The sequence below is a fragment of the Acinonyx jubatus genome, chromosome D3 (assembly GCF_027475565.1).
Source record: "Acinonyx jubatus isolate Ajub_Pintada_27869175 chromosome D3, VMU_Ajub_asm_v1.0, whole genome shotgun sequence".
Taxonomy (NCBI): domain Eukaryota; kingdom Metazoa; phylum Chordata; class Mammalia; order Carnivora; family Felidae; genus Acinonyx; species Acinonyx jubatus.
Genome location: NC_069392.1, coordinates 90197581 through 90221064, shown reverse-complemented (window position 1 = coordinate 90221064; position 23484 = coordinate 90197581).

Below are 23484 nucleotides of genomic sequence, written 5' to 3'. Positions count from 1 at the left end.
TCTCCAGAGAGCACAGAAAGGCAGTGCTCCCTTGGTGTTGGGGGAGCCTCACCCAGTCAGGCAGCCCTCTTTGTCAGGATGCCGTGTGACTTCCTGATTTGAGCCCCCAGTTCTTCAGCATAACCCACCAGCTTCTCAGTCATATGATCTGGGAAATTCAGTGTTTTCTTAGACTAGTACGAATTGATTCACTGTCTCTTGAAACTGAAAGAATCGTAGCTAATGAGGTCTTGTTTGTGTAAAAGTGCATAGGAAAGCTCCTGAAAGGACCTGTATCAAAGTGTTGGTAGTGGCTGTTTGTGGATGGGGGCGGGGGGGGGGGGGGAATAGTTCTTTCTTATTTATAGTTTCCATATTGAGTACATAGTGTCTTAAGTTTTTATTTTAATGACTACAACTCACACCATCAAACAGAATAAGTGGGAGTAAGCTAGGGGTGGCGAAAAGAGATAGACGTTTAGGGTCAAGATTTGGAGAAAAGAAGAGTTCTGTTTTGATCGTGTCGGTTTTGCTGTGAACATTACGTATCGAGATGGCAGTGTTGATGTGGACGTTGTGCGCTGAGGTCAGAGCTCAGCGACAGAAGCTCAAGCAGCAGATGTAAAAATGGGACAAGTTACTCGATAGATGGTATGTAACTAAGTAGGGAGTGTAGAGAGAGAAAGCGGAGCCCCAAGGAACTGCACATTTCACAGCTGTCAGAGGACACACACTAGTACAATCATAAAGACAGCAGGAGGGTCAAGAGCAGTCAGCAGTCGCGGAAGAAGGCCAACCTGGGATGGGTCATGGAGACGAGAGGAGTTTGCGGACTGATCACCGCGTTTAGGTTCACGCAGGTGCAGACGTAGGAAGGTGTCGGCTCCAACAAGCCAGTCGTCGGTGACCTTGCTAAGAGCAAGCAGTGTGGCCAGACGCACAGGTGCACTGGGTCCAGGAGCAAAGGGGGTGAAAGCCCAGCTGTCGGTGACTCGAGACGGTTTGCTGAGGGGCACAGAAGGCAGAGCCATCCCGGTGAGGGGGGCGAGCGGCTCGAGGTGTTGTGGACACGCCAGGGGACAGGAAACCCTGCATCATGTGTTGACAAAAAGGACGCTAAAGGGACACTGTGAGCACCCAAGGGGCAGAGGGTGTCGTCATAAAACTGACGCCCTTGAAAGAGGCAGGAAATGGAATTTAGAATACAAGACATCAACCTTGTGCAGGAGGAGGCCGGCAAGCCGACGGTGGGTGGGAAGGAAGAGATGGGTAGGTCCACAGGTGACACAGCAAGAGAGTTTCCTTCCAGTGACTTCTCACCAGTTTCTCACTGCAGCGTGAAGCAGGATTCTCAGCCGAGGGCAGGAGAATGGAAGGACTAGCAGTTAGAAGGAGGCAGGGTGGGACGGCCATTTCCGGCCAGTGATGGGACGTATGGTGTTTTCAGACACTGTGGACAGCACAGTTGAGATTCTTTCCTGAGCTACAGGAAGGCCGGGGAAGCCACAACTTGTTCAAACTAGCTGGTGTTTGGTTATAAAATAATATTCAGATGGGTCTTCTCAAGTCATGTGAGCCCCATCTTCCACAAACAAAGCATCTGTGGCAACATCCTTAACAACTGTTCTTGTCCAACAATGGAATTTCTCACCCAGGGTGGCGGTTCCAGTAACTTCTGCTCAGCAATTGGTGATCCCCACCAAGGAGAACATCTTACCGGCACTTTTCCTTAGGAAAGTCCTTAAGAAAAAAAAAATCTCTCTTTGTCTTTTTAAAAGATAATTCTCTCTCTCTCTCTCTCTCTCTCTCTCTCTCTCTCTCACACACACACACACACACACACACACACACACAAATAAAATAAAAGATAATTCACACAACAAAGCTAGGATGTATTTAAGTTAAGCTCTGTGAGTAAATGGAGTTGAGATGTGAAACCAGGACTCCCTGGCTGGTTTTAAAACCTCTGAAACCTATTTCTTAACTATTTTCTTTCCTACCTCATTTTGAAACAACAAACAAACAAAATGCACAATAAAAATGTAGACGCTAAGTGACACCTTCACGGACAGCGACAAAGAGGGAACTAGATTGTGCCTCATGTGGGAGAGATCTGTGCGTTTTTCAAACATGGCTTCTCCCCCACAACATAGTTTTAAAAATCCCCTGACACAAAACCTTCCCAACCCACCCCCACCCCCTACCCCAAAGAGAAGCTTGGAAACAATTTTTCTCACCATCAGCTTTACTTAAAAATCACAGAAATAATATGCTTCTAGATTTTGAAAGAGCTCTTGTGCAACTCCCCAGGAAATGAAATTCTTAATAATACACACAAGCCCGAATAATAAAAATGAGCGTCTATGACCAGCAGACAAGTAAACAAAACAGAGATCTGACGTATGTAAACCGTGTAACATCGAAAATAGCAAAAGGTATGTAACCTGCAGCGCGTGAAAATCCCATGTGCACCTTTAAAATATTGTCATTATAAAAAATAAACCGTTGCCCGTATGTCATCACCATGAGCCACAAACACGGGGAGGTAAGACTGAAAAGACATAGAGGCGTTCCAATTCCACAGTGTTGGGGGTTTTGTCTAGTTTTGAATGAAGTGGGGAGAAGCTTTAGTGCCGCAGAATCGGGCTAACTAAGGACCAGAGAAAGGATATGGAGAGCCGTCAAGGGGACCGTCAGGGAAGAGAAAAGGAGGCTCCGGCAGCCACTTAGAGTCAAGAAATAATGAGAAGCCGCAGACCATGAAACAAGCCGGTCTCTGAAGGTGGCTAAGAGATGATCAAAGGAGACGTCTTCTGGCTCTGAAATCCTTTTTCCTTGGGTCTGCAAACATCACTATTGTGCCTCGTCTTATGTTAGATACATCCGCCATATGCTGTGCAGGTAACGGAAACTTTCTACCAAGGGAAATTGGAATGTTGGCGAACATCAAGGGAAACCCAAACGTTGCAAGGATTCGAGGTTGACACGTTTTTATGCAAAAAGAAAACAAGAGAAGAAATTCAAGCTCTCCACATTCAATATTCAAAGTAGTTATATTTGGAGAAAAGCTCGCTTTATAGTGTATCTAATTATAAAAATCTGACTCAGTGTAACGATTGAAACAGTAAGAGTTGACTACGGGACTCAAAATCTGTAAGCATCTGGTGCGTTATTCCTTAAACAATTGTCTGGCCTTGATTAGACAGAGACAGAGTTGGTCCACTATAAAACTGTCCCTAAGCATGTATTCTGACGTAAGGTATATCGCACACCCAACACTTATCGCTGAAGTTACGTATATTCACAGTAAAGTCACAAGTTCTGGGATTTCTCTAAATTTGATCTGCAAACACTTCCATCTGAACAACATGCAGGAACAAAATAGATATTTTTGTTTTGTTTCACACACAAAAAATAAAAACTAAAAATTACCCAGCCGTCTGGATTTGCCGGACCGATTTTGGAGTCCTCAAAAGAACATAAGGGACACCCGCAACGGAACTAAAACAGGTAGGATTTGTAACGAGTTAGATCTATTGACCACGTGAAAAAAAGGCAGCAAAGGTCAGAGGCAATTCACAAAACGAACAGCTCAGCTGGTTCGTATGAGCAAAGGTGGGTCATATGGCTCCGTCCCGCCTCCAGACAGTGACCTCCAGACACCTGTCCCGTAACTAGAGCTGCATGGTAGGGGGATGCAGGTAACAGACAGAGAGGAAGGACGTGCCTTCTACGTTCTCACCATCATAGACGGCAACGAAAGGACAGAAGCAACTCAGAAAAGGTCCGTCTTTGGGCTGAACATCTTCCTTTGCTTCCTCTTCTCTACTCCCCTCCCCGCTCCTACTCATCCAGTGAACACAACTCACTAGACCTCATAACCAATGGGGATGGCTTCCATAGATTTGAGGGATTTACTGACACCAACATCACACAAAATTGAATAGTACCTTCCCCAACTGGCGCCCATGAGTCAACAGAGCAGATTCATAGAACCATGAAATTCCCTCATTTTCACTCATGGAAAAGGTGTAAAAGTCATAAAACCATAGAATGTTAGATCTTTAAAAAATTAGTGATCTACACACCAACTGCCTAATTTTTCCAAAGAACCTACTAAATTCTAGAGCAAGAAGTATCTTGTCAAATGCATCCAATAGTTAAAAAACTGAATTTGGAAAGAACCTAAGGCCTAAGACTCAATTTCTTATTTTCCATCCTGACGTTTCTTGTATAACAATAATAATAATAATAATAATAACAAAACCCTCACCACTTATTTCAAGTCTTTTAGATTCAAGTTACATTTATTCTCACATTCTAAATATAATAGAAACATTCATGGTGGTAGTTCACAGACAGGACAGAAAATGTCTCGTCTAATTTCTTTTCTAGGCTCTTTCTACCACTTGGATAATTACCCTAGAGAAACGATTAATAAATCTGGGTTCATTGATGAGCTTATCTGGCACAAACACGGTATAAATTGAAATCCCTTTGCCTTTAATGCATCAAGAGTAGATCTCGCTCAGGCATCTCCTCATTTTTGGAAAACCGGCAGGGAGAAATGCGTAGGGCACCAAAATGGCAGTCAGAAATTGAAGGGTCGCTCAGGTAGCGGGCGGTGAGGGCTGTGGCTGCCCCTTTCTCCGCCAGTCTCCCTCCGCGGGAACAGGCACTGCACAGACAGGCCCCGCGGGCCACACCATTGCACACGACACAGCCTCCCCTCCACCACGAGGCCCCAGAACGTGTGTAATTTTTAAAAATCAACCTTGTGTATACTCACTGAAGAAAATGTATAAATAAGCATAAGCGAGAGATTAAAGCCATCCAGGATACCCCAGTCTAGCAGTAACTGTTGCTAACCTTTCTACATGTTTAATTCCAGCCTTTTGAAAATGTACATTTGGTGCTTACATATAGTTGAATCATACCGTATGCAACTTATTTTTAAACTTAATATTTTCACAAGCATTTTTTTTAACTTCTTTCACCGGTCATACGTATTTCCTTGCACGTGAAGATTTCCCAAAATGTATTTAACCAACCCCTAATTAGTTATATGAACAATATACTTTTTTACACTTTTTTGACATAATTAAGATCACCGGGATAAAATTGCTCATGTATAAGTTATTGTCTTCATCTTGAATCATTTCCTTATGTTTTTAGAAGTGTAATTATTAATGCAAAGGATGCGAAAACCTCCCTGCATCTCGGCAGTATTGTGAAAGAGCTTTCCCTAAACGCTTGTGCCAACGTAGACCTCCACCAGGGACACCGAGAGTAAGGTGCCTTTGTACCCGGCTCAGCACCGAGCGTCAGCAGGCTCTGTCGGTTTACAACTGACCGATGTTTCTGCTGCTACTATGGATAGACAATCTTGCTGTTCATTCATGACATGTCTCCGTTTCCTCGGAGTCTCTGAAGCAGACCCTCTCGTGCCAGGTTTTACAAACTCTCGTCGTTTAAGGGTATGAGCCCAGGGTCACAGCTTTCTGGCCGTTTTCTCTAGCTGGCTTGGCTTTTTGTTTTGTTTTTAAAACCTTTTCATGCCCACAAATAAGCAAAGGAAGCAATAGAAAAATCGCAACCAATATGCTTGCTGGGCATGAGCCCAGGTTTGCCCATAGTCCACGGAGGGGGGCGTCTGTCGTAATGGGGGGTGGGGGAAGAAAGTGGTCTCCAGAGAGGCCAGAGAGGCCAGCACAGGCCAAGCAAGAAGATAGCTTCTTGGAATACTAATTTATCTCATTGCTCTCATTTTTCCCCTTTCCCCACCCGAATGCTCTGTAGATCCTGTGCTCCCTTGCTTGAGGGAGTTATTTTCTAAGACTTCACAACATTCAGGAAGAAGGAATTGCACCTGCAAACAACAACAACAACAACAACAACAACAGAGAAACTAGCAAGGGGCCGTCCTGTATGGAGTGCAGAGCATGGTCCACCGGGACCTGAGTCCTACCTCGTAGAAGGTCCCACGCAGACCGTCGATCTTTGAGGGGACAGCAGCACAGCATCTCAGAAAAGTTGCATCCGGGTTCTAGGCTCAGTGTCACGCGTTAGCCAGCTCACATATCACGTGAGGGGGTCCTGTGGGCTGGGGACACGGGCACTCCTCTGTGGGCATCTGTGTGACCAGATGACCCATGGCTCCCTGACAGCCAGCATCTCAGCCCTCCCGGGGAGACCCCTGCAGCCCTGAGAACGAGCTTAGAGGGTCGGATGGGACAAGGCGGGGGGGGGGGGGGGGGAGGGAGTCAGTGCTGGTATCACAAATAGGTCTTACGTGTCTTGGGCACCTAACTTTCTAGACCAGAGTTTATCACTCCTGCAGCCAGACCACAGAGAAACCTCAGAAGACCAGATTAAGGAATCAGGACTTTGTTGGAGTCCTGGACAGTCAACCAGTGCTAGTCTCTTGGAAGCACAAAGCGGAGCAGGCGGCGAGACAGGAGAGAGGCTGGCTCCCAGGGTCTGCGTCAAAATCACGGGAGAGGCAAAGTCCCGGGGGAAAGACTGACGATGTCCACGGGTCGTGTGCCGAGCGATCAATTCGGAATCAGCTTCCAGTGCAGGCCAGCACACTGGACGTTCCCGAGCAGAAGGAGAGGACGAGAACTGGAGGAGGACGCAGAGCCTGGATCCTGTCTGAAAGAGAAGCAGACGCAGAAGCGGGTCTGTTTGCACGCCTGTGCTGCACGCGCACCTGAGCGAGGCAGGTGTCGACGGCATGCCGCGCCCTCACCAAGCTCGTCTTCAGCACAGACGGAGGTGGTGAGTTTCCGGCCTCCTCGCCGAATCGTGTGCCAGCGTGGAAGGCAGGCCTCCAGGATTGCTCAGAGCTTTGACCTCTGTGAAGGTCGTGGTGCAGCAGGAGTCTCGCCCCTCCAGCGCTGTTTTTTCTTACTCTGAACGCGGGAGCTGCTGCACGGAGCAGAGGGAAACCGACTACAAGCAGCAAGAAGCGGGCTCGAGGTAGAAAGAATGATGGGGCACACCAGGAGAAGAGGAAAGGAGCAAGCCACCTCAAAGAACTCAGGGTGTCGGGGGCGCCTGGGTGGCTCTGTCGGTTCAACGCCCAACTCTTGGCATCGGCTCAGGCCACGATCTCGCAGTTCCGTGGGTTCAAGCCCCGCGTCGGGCTCTGTCCTGGCAGCACGGAGCCCGCTTGGGATTCTCCCTCTCTCTCTGCCTCTCCCCCATTTGCGCTGTCTCTGTCTCTCTCAAAAGTAAATAAGCTAAAAAAAATTAAAAAAAAAAAAGAACTCAGGGTGCATTCCTTCTGCTGCGGCGGGGTGGGGGGGAGGGGGGCCGTGTGCTCCAACGTGAGACACACAGTGTGGCCACGTGCAGGTGTCCCTCTGGAACCCGGCCAGGTGAGTGCCTGTCACCAGCAGCTGGCCACCATCCTCAAAGTTCTCCCGGGGCCCCACCATCAGAACACCCGTTGGCCCCGAGGGAGACGGTCCCGATGGCTGAAAGCAGGTGTTCACAGCTGAACGGTGCCCCGCTTGGCCGTCCGATCAACGTTCTGAAACGTGACCGTGATCAGACCCACCTGCGGGGCTTGTGAAACGGGTCCCTCGGCCCTCCCCCCCGAGTTCCTCATTTATCTGTGGTGAGGCCCAAGAATGTGCATTCCTGACACATTCCCTCGTGAGGCTGATCCTGCTGGCTCGGGGACGCCACTTTGAGAACTGCTGGGCCAGGAGCCTGAGCTCCTCGGTGGACAAGAACATCCTGTGCAGGGCAAGCTGAACACCCAGCCACGAAGGCAGGGCTTTCTGGCCCCTTGTCACCGCAGACTCAGTGTCGCCGGGAGCTCCAGACGGACGCCCGCTCTCGGGCCGCTCAGATCTGCACGTTAATGGGGCCCGGGCTGGCCGCGTAGAGGCCGGGTTGCCCTGTTCTCTCGCGTGACGGGGAGAAGGTGGTTTTGGGAAGGGGTTTCCTTTGGGGGAGGGGGTCTTGCCCTCTATAAACCAAGAACGAGAACCAGCTGCCGCTGAATCCCCTGGCCGACACCAGCACTCGCCCTCGAGCCTGTAGAGAGGGGCTCAGCCGACAACTAGAACTTCTCCTGCCTCGGTCTCCCTGCACCGCTCTGGCCACGTTCGCACCCGACGGGAGCCACGCCTCATCGCAGGGCCAGACAGACGTCCTCCTGACCTCAGCCACCCGCCCAGGCAGAGGGCAGTGGAGGAGAGCCATTGCATCTTCTGGCCTCAGCACCCACAGCCCTGCAGGCTGGCCCTGGCTCCGTGTGTAGGCCTTCGGGAACACACAAGCTCCCGGAGGTGCCCACACCCCCTACAGCTTTCCTGAGGCTACAGGTCCCTGCTGGGGTGGGCCTGGCTTTGGTGCCTGTTCCCTCCAACACCGCTGTCTACGATGGAGGCTTGACTGGAGCAGGCTGGACATCAACATAGTCCCCGTGGCTGGGGATGCCCCATGTCCCTGTGGACAAGCTAGTCTCTGGCCCGGCAACTCGGGGCCTGGTTCGCCATTCTGCCCATCGGCCTCCTGTCCTGGGGGGAACATGTCACAAAAGAGTGAACATGATGACAGCTGACGCAAAGCTTGGACTCATGAGCACCAGGATATAATCTCTCACCACAAACTAAATTCCATCACCACACGTATTTTTAAACGTAATATAGGAATTCAGGTATTGAAAAAAAAGTCATATGAAAGAAAACCCATTAGAATCATTTTCTTTCCTGAAATGGTTTTGTTGGGATCTGCCAGGAACTGCCCAGTCCTCACCAGGGTCCCCATGTTCCCCGAAGCAGCCTCCTGCCCGTCACACGGGTCCTCGGTGGGTATGAGGCGCACAATTTTAGGACGATTCCCAAACAGACCTTTCGGTTCTGTTATGCCGATCGTGAAGTCCTGCAAAGTCAACATGAGACTATTTCTAGATAAAGGAAACAGTACTGCGAATAACTGAGCCCCCAAACCCCACAGAGCAAATCCCGTTCAACCTGCTTTCCTTCTCTCCACTAATAGAACACAGCCTCTCACACAACCTTCCAAACCTTCCGGCACATTTCAACCAGAAAAGCTTTCTTGGCTCTTTATTTCCGCTCACGGACTGCTCGGCTACATCTAAGAAAACGTATTTCCAAAACTTTGGTTCTCCTTACGTGCTTTACCTGAGGGCCCGGCGAGTAGTTAGAGTCCAACAGAAAGACTGTCTCAAGTCAAATGCGTCTTGTTTCTTCCTGGTGCTGCACATTGCCTTCTGTCATCTCACTAACAGGTCCGCCACACGGAGATCATTGCTCCTGGACAAACTGCTGTCTCATAGTGTCTGACCTTTAAGCTTATATTTTATCAAAATGGATTCCTTTCCCTATCCCAGCTATGTTTTATGACATGATTTCCCAGACCAATATGTGTTTACAGTTTTATTTTTTTAATTTTTAAACATTTTTATTTATCTTTGAGAGTGAGGAGCGGGGGGGGGGGGGGTATAGAGGACGGGGTACCGAGGATCTGAAGCGGGCTCTGAGCCGTCAGCAAAGAGCCCAACGCGGGGCCTGAACTCACAAACCGCGAGATCACCACCTGAGCCGAAGTCGGACGCTCGACTGACTGAGCCACCCATGCGCCCCGTATTTACAATTTTAAATGAGTTTTGTCTGATCTTATTTTCCTGTAAAGTCATCATAGACGAAGGAAACGTTTACAGCTGGCCACTTGTCCCTGCAGGCGTAGAGTCCAAATCTCAAGGGCTGAGGAAGGCGGACCTGTCTCTGAACCCCAACTCCGCGGTCACCAGCAAGGAGACTTGGGGTGAATTCTTGTATGAAAGGGATCAAGGTGCCGACCTCACAGAAGTGCTGTGAGGTGACATAAGGTCGCCAGATCCAGTCCTGCCCTCAGCAGGCCCCTCATCGATGAGCGTCTTTGGTGCTTCCCCCATGCCACGGCCTCTGAGGAGGCCTCACCTCGCTCACTGTCCATAGCACGGCCTTCGGAAGATGCCGCGGCCCCTGCGCCAGGGTGCCCCCAGTCACAGCTTGTTAGGGCTTTGCAATGGAGCAGAGCACAGCCCTTTCTGGGAAGCGGGACCTGAAGAAAGCTGTTGACCTTCACCACATAAGACCACCACGGTAGGAAGCCTCCGTCTCCAACGAGATCGGGAGTCCGTGCCAATTCTCCCAACTGCCATCGGCAGAGCCACGCACGTCACAGCCTTATTAACAAAGCAGCAGAGACGGTGTCCCGAGACATGCCTTTTGGGGGGCTTTGCGCCTTTCCTGACACCAAGAGTCCACATCGAGCCCAACGCGTGAGATGTTCCCCGTCACGTCAGGCTTTTCGGCACGTCCCTGTAATACTAGGTCTGCTCTGTGTCCAGAATGTATCTACTGAAAACAAAATCACTTCAGTGCCCTGGGAAGGACTTCTGGAAGCACCCCGCACCCCCGGCTGGCACACAGGCCCCCCCTCCCCTAACAGGAGCAGGTGCACCACACTTTGCTTCCCACTGCCACGACTCCTTTCTGTCTACAAGCTGTCAAAAGCACAGAACCCAAGATCTGCGAGGGCTGAGCTTCCAGACATCTGCCAGCAGCCAGCACCCCACATCCAGACAGCCTGGCCAAGGCGGCCCCTGGTTCCCCACCCAACAAGGCCGTCCGTCCCCTGGAACCAGACCTTCCTGATTGCCCGCTGGTCCAGCCAGCAAGCCTCCCTGAAGAACAACGGGGGGAGAACGGGCACGTCTCTGGATGGCTCTCAGCCTAATTAAGTTTCCCCCAGAAGACCGACGCCTGGGTCCTCACCGTGTGATTCAAGCCCTCCCCCCGCAGGCTGAGCGGGTCGGGTACTCATCCTGTGGCCCACACTAGCCGGGGAGTGTCAGCCACGAGGGGCTCGCCTGGAACAACCACTATGGGACCGAAGAGACACGGACCCTGTGCCAGACGCCCCGCAGATGCAGAATGAGGCAGAGCACGTGTGGGGACCACCCCCGGACAGGAGCAGCATCCTGCTGGGCACAGAGCCTGGTGGAGAGGTGGGGAAGGAGGCACCACCGTGAGTCCCCTCCAGTTAACCCTCAGAAGCCCTCTCCCCACCCTGAACCCTCCCCTCCCCGGGGCCCTGACTACGTTGATGGGAGACACACGCATTTGCTCGTGGTTCCGGAGGCACCAGAGAAAGGAAGCCCAGTGGTTAAGGGCGAGGCTAAGACCACCTCTGTCCCCGTACTTGGAGTCCCACGGAGAACAAGGAGCGTTGGCCCAACAGCTGGAAGACGTGGTCTCCGGCCTTTTTTCCGCCTTTTTCGCTTGGTTATGTTTCCAAGGTTGAGTCACGCGGGGTCTCTGAAGCTCAGCCTCCTAGTCTAAAAGGCAAATATAACATCCCGTCTTCTTCCACTGACGCCTACTGGGAAACTCAAAGCCCAGCAAAATGGCTCATACAGTTGGGACCACAGGACTCAGGAAACCCTAAAGGGCAGGGGGAAGGCCCCGCGGCCTGTCTCCGGCGCCCTCCCCATGTAGTCTGGCCCTCACCGCACTGCCCCCCTGTCCCCAGACCCCTGCTGTCCTGACCTTCAGGAATGGGTCGTCCCCAGCTCTAGAGGTCAGTTAATTCTGTCCCACCGAGATGAAGGATCTGAGAGGCCATAAATGACGTAAATTGCTATCTTTGTTGTCCTGGCCAGGGAGGGAGCCGAGTTAGCTGGGAATCTACTTCCTGCAGGTGTAACGTAACCCAGCTCCCCGCCCCCCCCCCCCCCCCCCGGTGGTGTTCCCAGAAGGGCTGGGCATCTGAGCACTGTTAGCACGTTTATACGGGGCTTGAGAAATCCAGACACCGAACTCTAAGGAGGGGGCCTCCATGGTATTTCTAGAGCAGGCAGAAAGCTGTTTGGAGAAGGGGCTCCGGGATCTCACGGCCGAGCAGACCACCAGGCCTGTCTCCTGGCCGTGCTGCGCTGGGAAGTTCACGGCGGGCCAGGCTGGGGTCTCCCGGCTCCCCTGGGGAAGCAGCTTGAGCCCTCGGCCCCTGGACGTGGCCTCTGGTCCTTGCTGGAGGCTCAGGGGTCCCCCATCACCCACAGGCCACCTCCCTTGGCCCCTGACACCACTCTGAGCCCTTCTGGTCCCGCACATGTTCCTCCAACCCCGGGCTCTCCTCCAGCAGGGGCCTGGCCCGTGGGCCCTGCTTGCTTCCTGTGCACCCCTGTTCCCTGGGGTCTGGAGCAGGGGCAGCCCTGGGCAGAAAGCTGAGCACTAACCCAGAGCAGGGTGCAGGGGGCATGTTTGGGAATGGGAGCATTCTGTCATGGACAGTCTGCAACCTGCAAGTTCAAGCTCTCCAGCCAGGCAAGGCTGACCGTATGTCAAATCCCGAAGTGAGCTCTCACCTGTGCCTGGTGCCAGGGGAACGGGGGAGGCCTGAGGGAAGACCTGGGAGGCACTGGCATGGGCCGTGTGGCCCCGGAGCCTGGGCCAGGCTGAGAAGCCTCCCTCCACCAGCCTCTCTCCAGCTAGGCCTGGGGATTCCCTGCTCTGACCCCATCCCAGGATGCAAGGTCCTCGCGGCCATCCTGTCCTTCCCTCTGGAAGGCTGCCCGTCTCTGTGGGAGCCACAGCCCCACCGGAAAACCCGCTGCCCTCCCACTCTTCTCCCCGTGTGAATGCAGCCATGAATCACGTCTCATTAACAGTTCACTCGGCCAGGCAGTTCTGTTTCTGAACAAATCAGAATGCAAAAGCCCGAAGCGTGTTCATGTAGTGCACTGTGCAAAAGCCCGAAGTATGTTCATGTAGTGCACTGTGCAAGTAGAATGCCAATCTTTTACTTTCTTCAAGAACGGAAACTGAAAGTGCAGAATAATGTTATATAAAGTGCTATTTTGTTATGTCCTCAGCATTATTTAAAAATTAAACAGTTGGGGCGCCTGGGCGGTTCAGTCAGTTAACTGTCTGACTTTGGCTCAGGTCATGATCTCCTGGCTCGTGAGTTTGAGCCCTGTGTCAGGCTCTGTGCTGACAGCTGGGAGCCTGGAGCTGCTTCGGATTCTGTGTCTCCTTCTCTCCCTGCCCCTCCCCTGCTCGTGCTCTGTCTCTCTCTTTGATTTATTTATCAAAAATAAACGTTAAAAAAAATTTTAAAAACCATACAATACCTTGTTTTTACTTTTCTGAGCCTTTTCCCTACTTTCCAATTTGTCTCTTATTATTTCCTCTTGCTCTACCCCTGCCTCTTTTATAAAGATTAAAAATCAATTAAGTTAAGTCAAATTCCAAAAATTAGATTTCATACAAATAAAATTCCTGTCCCAGCCTCCCACAGGGACTTTTTTCTGTGCATTTGGGGACAGTTCCAGTTTCCCAGTGCACGTCCGCGGTTGGCCACAGCCTTGACACTGAGTCCATTTAATCATGTTTGTCCACAAAGGATGGCCACTCCCACTGGGCAGGTGAAACGGTTTCAATCACGCCCGGTCAGGCACTCAGACCTTCACTTAAGGACACGGCGCTCTGGAGTCTGACGTCGGGGCAGTGTAAGCGACGCCCTGTGCCCACACCGAGCGGTGGGCTGCACGTTGCTGAAATGGCTCTGTGTCTCCTCCTTGGACCTTAGACTACAGAGCACAGGCGGCGCCCCGCACGGGGATGCAGGGGACACAGGATTTCCGGAGGCACGGACAGCACCCAGCAGCCCTGCCCGCCTGGCCCCGGAGCGCGTCGTGCATAGAAGTCGTGGTGTCGCCTCCCGGGGCCGCCTCGGCGCCCCTCGGAGGCGCTGTGCTGCGCCCGCCTTTGAAACTCGGAGGCCTCTGCGTCTCCGCTATTGCAGCGTAAGGCCGAGCCCAGTGTTCCGTTCAGCTGAACGTTCAGTGCGTCTGAAAGTCCCTGACGGGGTCACTGTGTCCTGAGATGAGCAATCACAGTCGAGCGGAAGGAAAAAGCGCTCAGCAGACGAGAGCACAGGCCGAGGGGCAGCTGCCAGTCTGTCTGTGCTGTCGACTGCAGAGGCCCGGGGCCTGGCGCTGGGCAGGGGCCCTGCTCCCCCCCGAGGACGGTCACCCCAGTGTCTTGTCACGAAGGTCACCTCTCGCCGGCTCGGGGATCGAGGCCTCCGTGCCCTGCGAATGTTCTCTGGCTGCTCTCGCAGAAAACCATGCGCCTCCTCCCCGCGACTCTGTGGCCAGTTGCCCCCACGACACAGGAGTGCCGTGATCGTGGCTCAAGTGTACCTCCCCCACGTTTTATATCCCCAGCCTCCGACAATCTTCAGAAGAAAGCTGCTGCTGTTTAACCGGCACACGCAGGCGCTCCAGACGTGTCCGGATGGTGACGCTCAGGGTCCCGTGGCCGCGGGGACGCCGTGCCCTGGATGCGTTTACACGGCGCAAGGAAATGCTTCGCTATGGGGTTTCCTTAGAGATGTCGGTGGCTTGGAGCCTGGGGACAGACCACCCCCAAGCTTACGTAAATCCAGAGAACCAAAGGACCGTGGGCACGCCCTCTGTGGTCAAGGTAACAAATCACCCAAAACGAGACGGCTAAGACACCACGAACGTTGTCCCTGAGGACAGTAAAGTACTGAAGTCTGACCCCAGTCTCCCTGAGCCGATGCCGCGGTGTGGACACGGCCGTCCCTGCTGGGCGCTCCAGCCTGCACTGTTTCCTCCCCCTTCCCACCAGTCGAGGGCTGCAGGCACCCGAGGCCCATGGCTCCTACAGCCCGCGTGGCTTCTGCAAGGCTCTCCCACTCTCCCCATCACCACACCGCCTTTTCTGACTGCCCTCTGGTCGCCCCCATTGAGGTGGGTCCCCGACAGTTATCCAGGGTAATCCTCCCATTTTAAGATATTTAACAGAATCACAAATACAAAGAAACTTCTCCCAGATGAGAAATCGTATTCACAGGCTCCAGAGATTAGGACACGGTTGGATTTGAGGGATATTATCCTGTCCATCTCAGACCGCTTGAGGCAGTGGGTCACATGAGTACAATAGGTACAAAATGGCAGTTTGTGTTACAAGAGGCTAAGACGGGTTCAGGGAGAGGGTGCCCCGAAAAATCTCAGACCCAGAGTAGACATAAGAAGGAGGAAGCAGCCAGTGGGGAGAGACAGGAATGTGGGTCCGGGAGGGGTGACACGCGGTACAGTGATGGGCGTTAGGAATAGGTGTGATGTCATTGACCTGGGCTTGTTAAGGTTTGGATCCAAGTGTTGGAATTGGGGGCCTGGAGTCTTACTCGTCAGGGAGTCCCAGGGACCTAAGGCATTGTGGACGATAGGGGCACAAAGGACAAGCAGGGCAGATAGTGTCTCAGCATCAGACAGGGCTGAACCCACCCCCCCAGGGAGCTCCCTGCACCCAGCCCCCCATGAGGTCTTTCACAACGTCCTGGAAATACGTTGGCAATGATTTTGGGTGGCCAGACCTGAGCAGAGGGGAACAGCTTGAGGGACATTCCCTTAGCATGTGGGCCGCCTCCTGGGCTGGGGGCTCCCCGTGAATTGAATCGCCAGCAAGGGCTGCTCTGAGCACTGAGGGAATTTTGCCACCAGGGACAGTGGTGGCCTGATGCTCCCAAGATGCCAAGATGGTGATGGCCAAATTGTTAAAGAGCCCATGCAAAAGTGAGTGACACCACAGGCAAACATAGAGCCCAACACGTGTGGCACTGCGAGGTGGGGGGGGCGGTCTGCCTTGCGGACGCAGGGGCCCAGGCCCAGACTGTTCCCCCAGGTGGACCCAACCAGCCCGTGAAGACCCAAAAGGACAAACAGGGACGTGTGTGCAGCCTGGGAACCGGAAACATCACTCCCATGGGCACCGTGTAGACAGTCGACGAGCCATGGTCCGTGTCCAGGCTGAGCCTCTGGGTGCTGACGCTGTGCCCCACGGCCGCGCGGTGGCTGGATGCAGTCACAGGCCTGAGGGGGCCCCTGCCATGCTGTGCTCTGGACAGACTCAAGTCCGTTGTAGTGCACGGTCACACCCAGCTTGCCAGCAACGGCCATACGGGGTTGTTTAACATTTCAAATGAAGAGTAGGTTGCCTCCAGAACCCGAAAAGGCTGAAAGGCACTGGACCGTGTTAATGTGAGCGTTGGGAGTCTCTAGATAGTGCGGGCGGGGGGAGCAGCCCTGAGCAGACCAGGTGATAGCTGGCTTCTCTGGCAGTAGAACCCAAAGGGCAGTCAAACCCAAAGGAAACCCCATTTGGAAGGTAAGAGTCTGCGGTGTGCACAGTGAGGCAGGGGGCTCACTTCGTGTTCATATGCTTGGGCCATTGTCCGCACACACGAAAAACTGTGCAGGTAAGGACAAAAATCCTTTTCATTTACGTATAAATCATGGGAAGAAAAACAACATAAAGTCAGATCCAAGATGCTAGTCAATCTTTCCAGATCCTCTGGGGAGAAGTCGTGCTTGCTTTTTTTATCCAGATGACTTATAGGTGCACGATACATTCACCTGAGAGGTTTTCTCCTTCTCTGTCCTCAAGCAACAAAGGATTTGGTGATGGTCTTTTGCTTCTCTATTGTGTGTGTGTGTGTGTGTGTGTGTGTTTCCCACAAAAACATATATAGCACGTTGTTGGAAAACCTATGCAATAGGTTTTGAAAAATTCATTTCTGCTTTTAAAAAATCATGTGAATGATTTTCAGATTCTCATTAAAATACACGAAGTCTTAATAATAAAATCCTTCACTGAAAATGTAACACATGCTGACCTAAATATTGTAAAGGAGGCATTTTCCCCCCAAATGGTACGGTCTACAAAACTGGAGTTTTTTGTTTTGTTTTTACCAATGAATAACCAACATCTAAGATTTTATTGCAGAATGAACAGTAGACTTAGTGCTTTGAAGAGACGTGAAAACGTATAAGCACTAAAGTATTTAAGAGAGATGGATGGAGTCAAAGAGGAACACAACCTTCGGTGACTCGATTGTTCTTTCATTTCCTGGCAACAAAAGCAAATGGCAATTCGACACTGGTAACCAGGTAAGTGTCCTTTCGCAAATACAGCCTGGATAGCACGCTTTTTCGTGAATTTTGACTTTCACCTATTTGACATCCAAAATATCGCTTGCCTGTTTATTGAAGACTGAAGTTTTAAACAGGGAATGAATGAAAACCATATCTCAGAGAAGACTTTTGCCTCCAGCCTTTTTATTTTGGATTCAGTCTTAAGCATTAAAGACACAGATGTTTGCCATCATAAAACAAAATTACCCGATTCCGTGAGTTGATTCTGTAGAACTTTTTGATCCCTAATCACAGAAGGAGACATTCTTTCTGTTTCACCAGGAATTTAAAATCCCACCTGGAGGGAATCAGATTCTGCTGTTTCCTTGAGATTTCTAAGTGTGAATCTGAATATGAGATTCTGAAATATTTACTTTCTGTCTGTCAGCTTTCATTAAAAGTATGAAAAGGCACCAATTTTGTTTTGCTTTCAACAGTAATATAAGTCTGTCAGATAAAATGCCAAAGCTTATTTCTTTTGTAGAAGCGACAGTTTTAAGGTTTTCACATCATGATAATTATTTTCTGGAGACACAGCGACTGCAGAAGAGATGCGGGGTTTGCTGCATGTGGGGGATATTGTGGGCCTGCTGTGTCCACACGGAGTGCTGTGTCGCAGGTGCGTGTACCCAGCCCGCCTCACTGGATGTCACTGTCAGTCACCTGTGCAGGATGGCTGACTCTATTCCATCTGGGGGCCGGTATGTCCACCGTGAGGTTGAATACCCCACCGTCCATTGTCCCAGGTTGTATGGATTCACTTGCATTACTTTATTCTTCCTCGAAGAGGAAATAAGAGGTAATGTAGCTTGAAATGAGACTTTCCGCAAGCATTTGATGAATCGACGTGCTAATTTTCACATCTCATAGCCTCAAAATCTCTGACTCATCAGACAATCGGTAACAAAGTTGAACCTGCTTTAGTAAAGTGATCCCAGTCTCAGCACCAAGCTTTAATCTCCAGAAATCTGACATGAGGAGTCACATGGAAAGAACACATCTGCAATATTCCCTGAGGCATTTATGTAAAACAGCAGCTGTAGTTGGAGCACAAGATATCCACCCCTCGCCTCTTTCTGCCACTTGAACTTCATGGGACGCATCCTACGAGGGTCTGCTTGAGATTCTGTACGGACCAGAGTGCTGTCTTCTCCGCACCGAGAGTCCCAGTATTCGATGGCAGGTGCCGGGCAGACTTTCCACTGCTGTGCTTCATCGATAATTCTGTGAGCTGTGTCAGCCAACACACCGCTTGCCTTCAAAAACCTGGAGTTACCAACAGCTGTGAATTTTAAAGTCCGTTCGCATCCAGGTTCCACTGAGACTCACAACCACCTACAAGGATGAGGTTCACCTTGTTCACTTCCTCATGAAGGAATGAGAAACGGAGCCTCTGAAGGGTTAGTGGTCCCAGGGTCAGAGCCAAATAATAACCCACATCTGACTCCAAATTCAAAATTCCTTCCACTGTTACCTCATCGAGAAGCTGGCATGCGAGTGTGTAATACAATTTAAGCAAACTGAATTGCTACCGGCCTATGGAAATGACCCAGGCAAAATATGAATCATTGGTAGATGTGAGCTTAGACACAGAATAATCACTGTTTAGAATGCAGGAGTGCCATGATTTAGCAATTGTTACAACGTCCGTGTTTAGAAATGCGTGATATCCTCAAACTAATGTTTCCCTAGAATTTCTCAGAGCTTGCAATGGTCAGCTGAAAGCCTACTTTCTAAAGGTCAGCACTCTAGCGCCACATTTCACAAGAAAATTTCCCGAAGACATAATTCTCCAAAAGAGAGAAAGAAAGAAAGAGAGAAAGAGAGAAAGAAAGAAAGTTACATAAGAAAAGAAGTTCCTGCAAATATGGTTGAAAATGTCAAGTTACTTGACTTGCAGTGAGGTTCTTGATGGCAAGATGGTTCAGGGTTATGGATATTCTGATTTGTTAAGTAGGAAATATAACCAGCACTCTTTTCAAAATGTGTTGAACACAGAGCACTTCCTGGTGACACGTGCTAGGGTTTAGGGCCCAGGGAACACACCTGAGGAGCAAGCATCCAGATGATGGATGACATTGATGTCCCGGGGACAAGGAGGGGCCCAGATGGGAGGATCCTTCCTGTAGACCGGAGCGGAATTTCCAGGGCAAAGTCTAAGCTCTAAATCACAATGCGGACTGTTTGTTTTGTGGGCATCTGAGGTGGGAATGTGCTCGTATGTGCTCTGCTGGGCTGTCCTGGGAACACACCCGGAAAGGATGGGCAGGGCAGGACTGGGCAGTCACAGACAGGGGCTCGGTGGATCCTGTGGCAGAGCCCCGTGAGTCCAAAGAGGTGTAATCGTGGGTGGGACACAGTTCCTCAGCTGTGAGCCATGAAGTGAGCCCCGCTTCTGACCCAGCCCTAAACAAAGAATTTTTGTGCACTCCTCTGTAGCTTTGCTTACAAAAGGAAAGAAATCTAGATAGGAGACAACGGACTGCATTAATTATGGTGAATCAGCATAAAGGATCACTGCAGCATACATCCATTAATGACACAGAAATATGATCGAGTGTTACTATTAACTGGAACAGCAGACAGTAAAGCAATGATAACGTAATTAGGGATAGTTTTTAATTTTCCCGTGTAAATGTTGCTACCTATACTTGTCTCACTTCCATGATTATGTGAAATCCATCCATACATGTTATTAAGTCAGCAGAAATAATCACAGGAGACAGTAGTATGATTTAATCCTCAGCACACAGAATAGAACGAACTCCATTTGAATAGCATATTTTCAACAGCCGAAATCTTTGAAAGTGACTCATTGACACTGAAGGCTGTTTTGATGTAAAACGACGTACATTTCCAAATATAGTCTCAATGCTAAAAATATTCCCGGCAACAAAGAAAGCAATGTGGCATCTAATATAAATGTGACGATTTTCTTTAGACCTCGTCTCTCCAGAGGAATAAATGGAGCTCAGTGCAAAGCTTCAGACGCCAATGGCCTTGCTGGGACCCACTTCCCAAAATGGCAGGACCAGTTTGTGTGGGGGCGGGAGGGGGTTCTGTGGTCACGTTGCTGGGAGAGGCTGAGTGTCACAGTGTCTCTGAGTCTCAACAGACTGAGAACACACACGGTGGCCTCCAGGGGAGGCCGTACACTTCAGGTGCATGGAAAGTCTTCAGGCTTTGCTTGATTTTTAGTTTTGCTTTTGCTTCTAATCTTGAATGGTTTTAATGACGTAACTCTCACCATTGATGCCCTGGCAGACGTACTTTATCAAACTCAGCCCGAAACAAACAATTTAGTCTTCTAGAAGCGCAAAAGGATTTCTGGCAGCTCGACACCAATAAATGCCTTTCTGGGTGGGATGGGCCCAGAGGCCCCAGCCTCTGATAGTTCCGTGGATGGGCCCGACGGGAAAGACAGAAAAGCACGACCGGCAAACAGAGCCGTGGAAGCCTCCGTCCCGTGGCCCAGAGCCCGCGGAGCTTTGTGAGGAAGCCAGTCCGTCCCCTCCACTTGCCCCGGAGACGTCACGTTGACTCAGACAAACCCAGTGGTCCCCGGTTGCTGCCCTACTGGCGGAGGCCGGGGCACGGACCGCTCCCTCACATCTGGACCGAGACTTTCCTCAGCGATGACCTGGCACTTCGACTTTTTACGGAGAATAGTGGATGCCAGAGTCAGCAAACTTTTTCTGTAAAGAGCCAAACAGTACACAGTGTAGGTTTTGCGGCTCTTTGGGCTCCGACACGCAACTCAGCTCTGCCTTGTGGCACCCAGGCACCGACAGACAACGCGCGTGGCCGTGCGCCACGAACACCTCGTGGCCCTGAGACTTGAATTTCAAGTCAAAAATTTTCAATTTTTGTGATTTTCTCGCGTCACAAAACACCCTTCTTCTGACTTTTCTCAACCGTTTGAAAATGCAAAAATCGTCCCCAGCCCGTGGGTTATACAGGCCAGGCAGAGGGCTCTTGGGCCACGGGCTGGGGTCTGCCAACCTCTGCTGTGTGCTTCTGACACTGCTTGGAGGCGTCATCTGGTCTCTGATGATAACTGTCCTGCTATTAACTGTGTGTTGTTAAGAATCCAACCTGGAGCTCTACTCGTCACTTCTGAGATACTCTTTGTGGCACCTTCCTTGTGTCTTTAACGGCCCATTCTGGACTGCAAAGAACTGTTTTCGTGAAAATCGTTCCACGTCACATCCCCCGCCTCTCTCGAGCTCAGTGTCCATGAAGGAAAGGGGTCATTTTCCTCAATCTCGTGGCACTCTGCAAGCCTCATCGTGGCAACTCTGGCGGGACATCCGTACGTAAAGTGATAGGAAAATTACAAGGGACAGAAACACAAAATAAGAAAACATAAAATGCAGTCTTTTCTGGCAGTGGTGCTGCTTCGTGCTATATTGCCAGCTTTACCGGCTAAGTGTTTTCGGCAGGAGATCGGAAGAGAGATAGTGTTCCCCCAGGTGCTGGGGTCCCAGCCAGGTTCCCTCTGAGATCGCAAGATTCCCACCAGCTGACCTCATTTGCGCGCGGGACCTGAGACCATCGCCTGCCGTGAGCGGTTCGGGGGACTCGAAACAAACACAACGGTCCCCGACTACCTGAGCCTTCTCAAAGTAACACTTGCTTATTAGAACAGGCGGTTTTCGGAACAAGCCTCCCCCTTCCTCTGTACGGAAGATGTTCTGAGCATCATTCGGGACAGACGTGCGCTTTTGTGCTGTTTTGTGTCTCCCCTGACTTCACGCTCAGGTCAACTGCCTGTCTGACGCCGGGGGGTGCACTCATCCTCAGGACACAGCTCGCTGCCACGTGCCCTTTGCTGGGTCTTTGGGGAGAGGCTTCCACCGCGAATACGCTTGGTCCTCCTGCTAAGGCGCTATTCCCCTGAGATTTATCACCTGAACTTGAACTTCAAATGAAAAGGAGCCAGTGGTGTTCCCTCTTATGGAAGGCCGCATGGTCGAAGTCGACAGTTCACAGGAGGCTCAGCTCTGCGCGACAGTCTCAACAACCCTGGGTTTTCTCCTTGCCACCTGCTCTTGCCGCGTGAACACGTGGACATCGGCACGTTCTTACTCGCGTCTTCTAACTTAGCACTGCTTTCCGGGCATTGACTGTTTATTTACTGAAATCACCTCTGATCTTACAGACCTCCCCCAGCCATTGGCGGCACCGCGGAAAACACACGCGAACACCTCGGGGAGAGACTCTGTGGGGGAAATGTCACTTCCAGGGCCCCCGGGGTTTTGGAACTGACACGTGCCATCCTGGGGCCAGACAGCAGCTCAATTCCAGTCTTGGAATTTCCACCTAAATTCCCTATTCCTCGCCCCACCCCCACCTGCCCGGGGTGCCGGGGACCTCGCTGCCTTGACCCTCGGAGCTCACCCCGGTGGGGAGCAGCCAGGTTCCCTGGGTGGCCCCCGTGCCCTGAGATGGGCCTCGTCCCGCTCAGCCTGCCTGCCACGTGTGGGCTGCTGCTCCACCATTCCCGAAGGCGGGCTTTGCTCTTGGCCGTCCCCTGCCCATCATCGGGGGGAAACCCTGCAGCCTTGCTCCCTAAAGAGCCCCCGTCCCCTCCACCGGCCCTTTCCTGGACTCCACTAGATTGCCTGCGTAGGCTCTCCCTCACCCACAGCAGTCGCGGCTGTGCTGCGTGCACCCAGCGGCCCTCCTGCACCGCCCACTTGTGGACTCAGGGTGCAATGCGGGGCTGCCTTCCGCGGCACTGGGGTGACGAAGCCAGGTGGAAACGGGAGGGAGCTGCCCCTGAAGAAAGGAGTTCGGAGGTTTACCTGTGTGTGGCTCTCTGCAGGTGCACCTCCGAGCAGGTGTGCAAGTCAGCCGAGACGAGGGCAGAGTGCAGCTGGGGGTCAGAGACTTGGGGCAGTCGGGGCTGCTAGAAGGTGGGGGGATAGCTCAGAAACAGGGGAGCCCCGGCATGCAGGAGGAGCAACAAAACGCGCACATATATACACACATGTATATATGCACATATACATATATACACACATATACATATATATACATGCATGTACACACACATATACACATATATACATGCATGCACATACACATATATACACATATACATACATATATACATTCACACATACACACACACATATATACACACATATACATGCATACATATATATATACACATATATACACACATACATAGACAAATATACACAACACACACATATACATACACACATATACACATATATACATACATGCATGTACAAACATATACACACATACACATATATACATACAGGCATATACACATACATACACATATACATGCATATATACATTCACACACACACACATATACACACATATACATGCATACATATATATACACATATATACACACATACATAGACAAATATACACAACACACACATATACACACACATATACACATATATACATACATGCATATACACATATATACA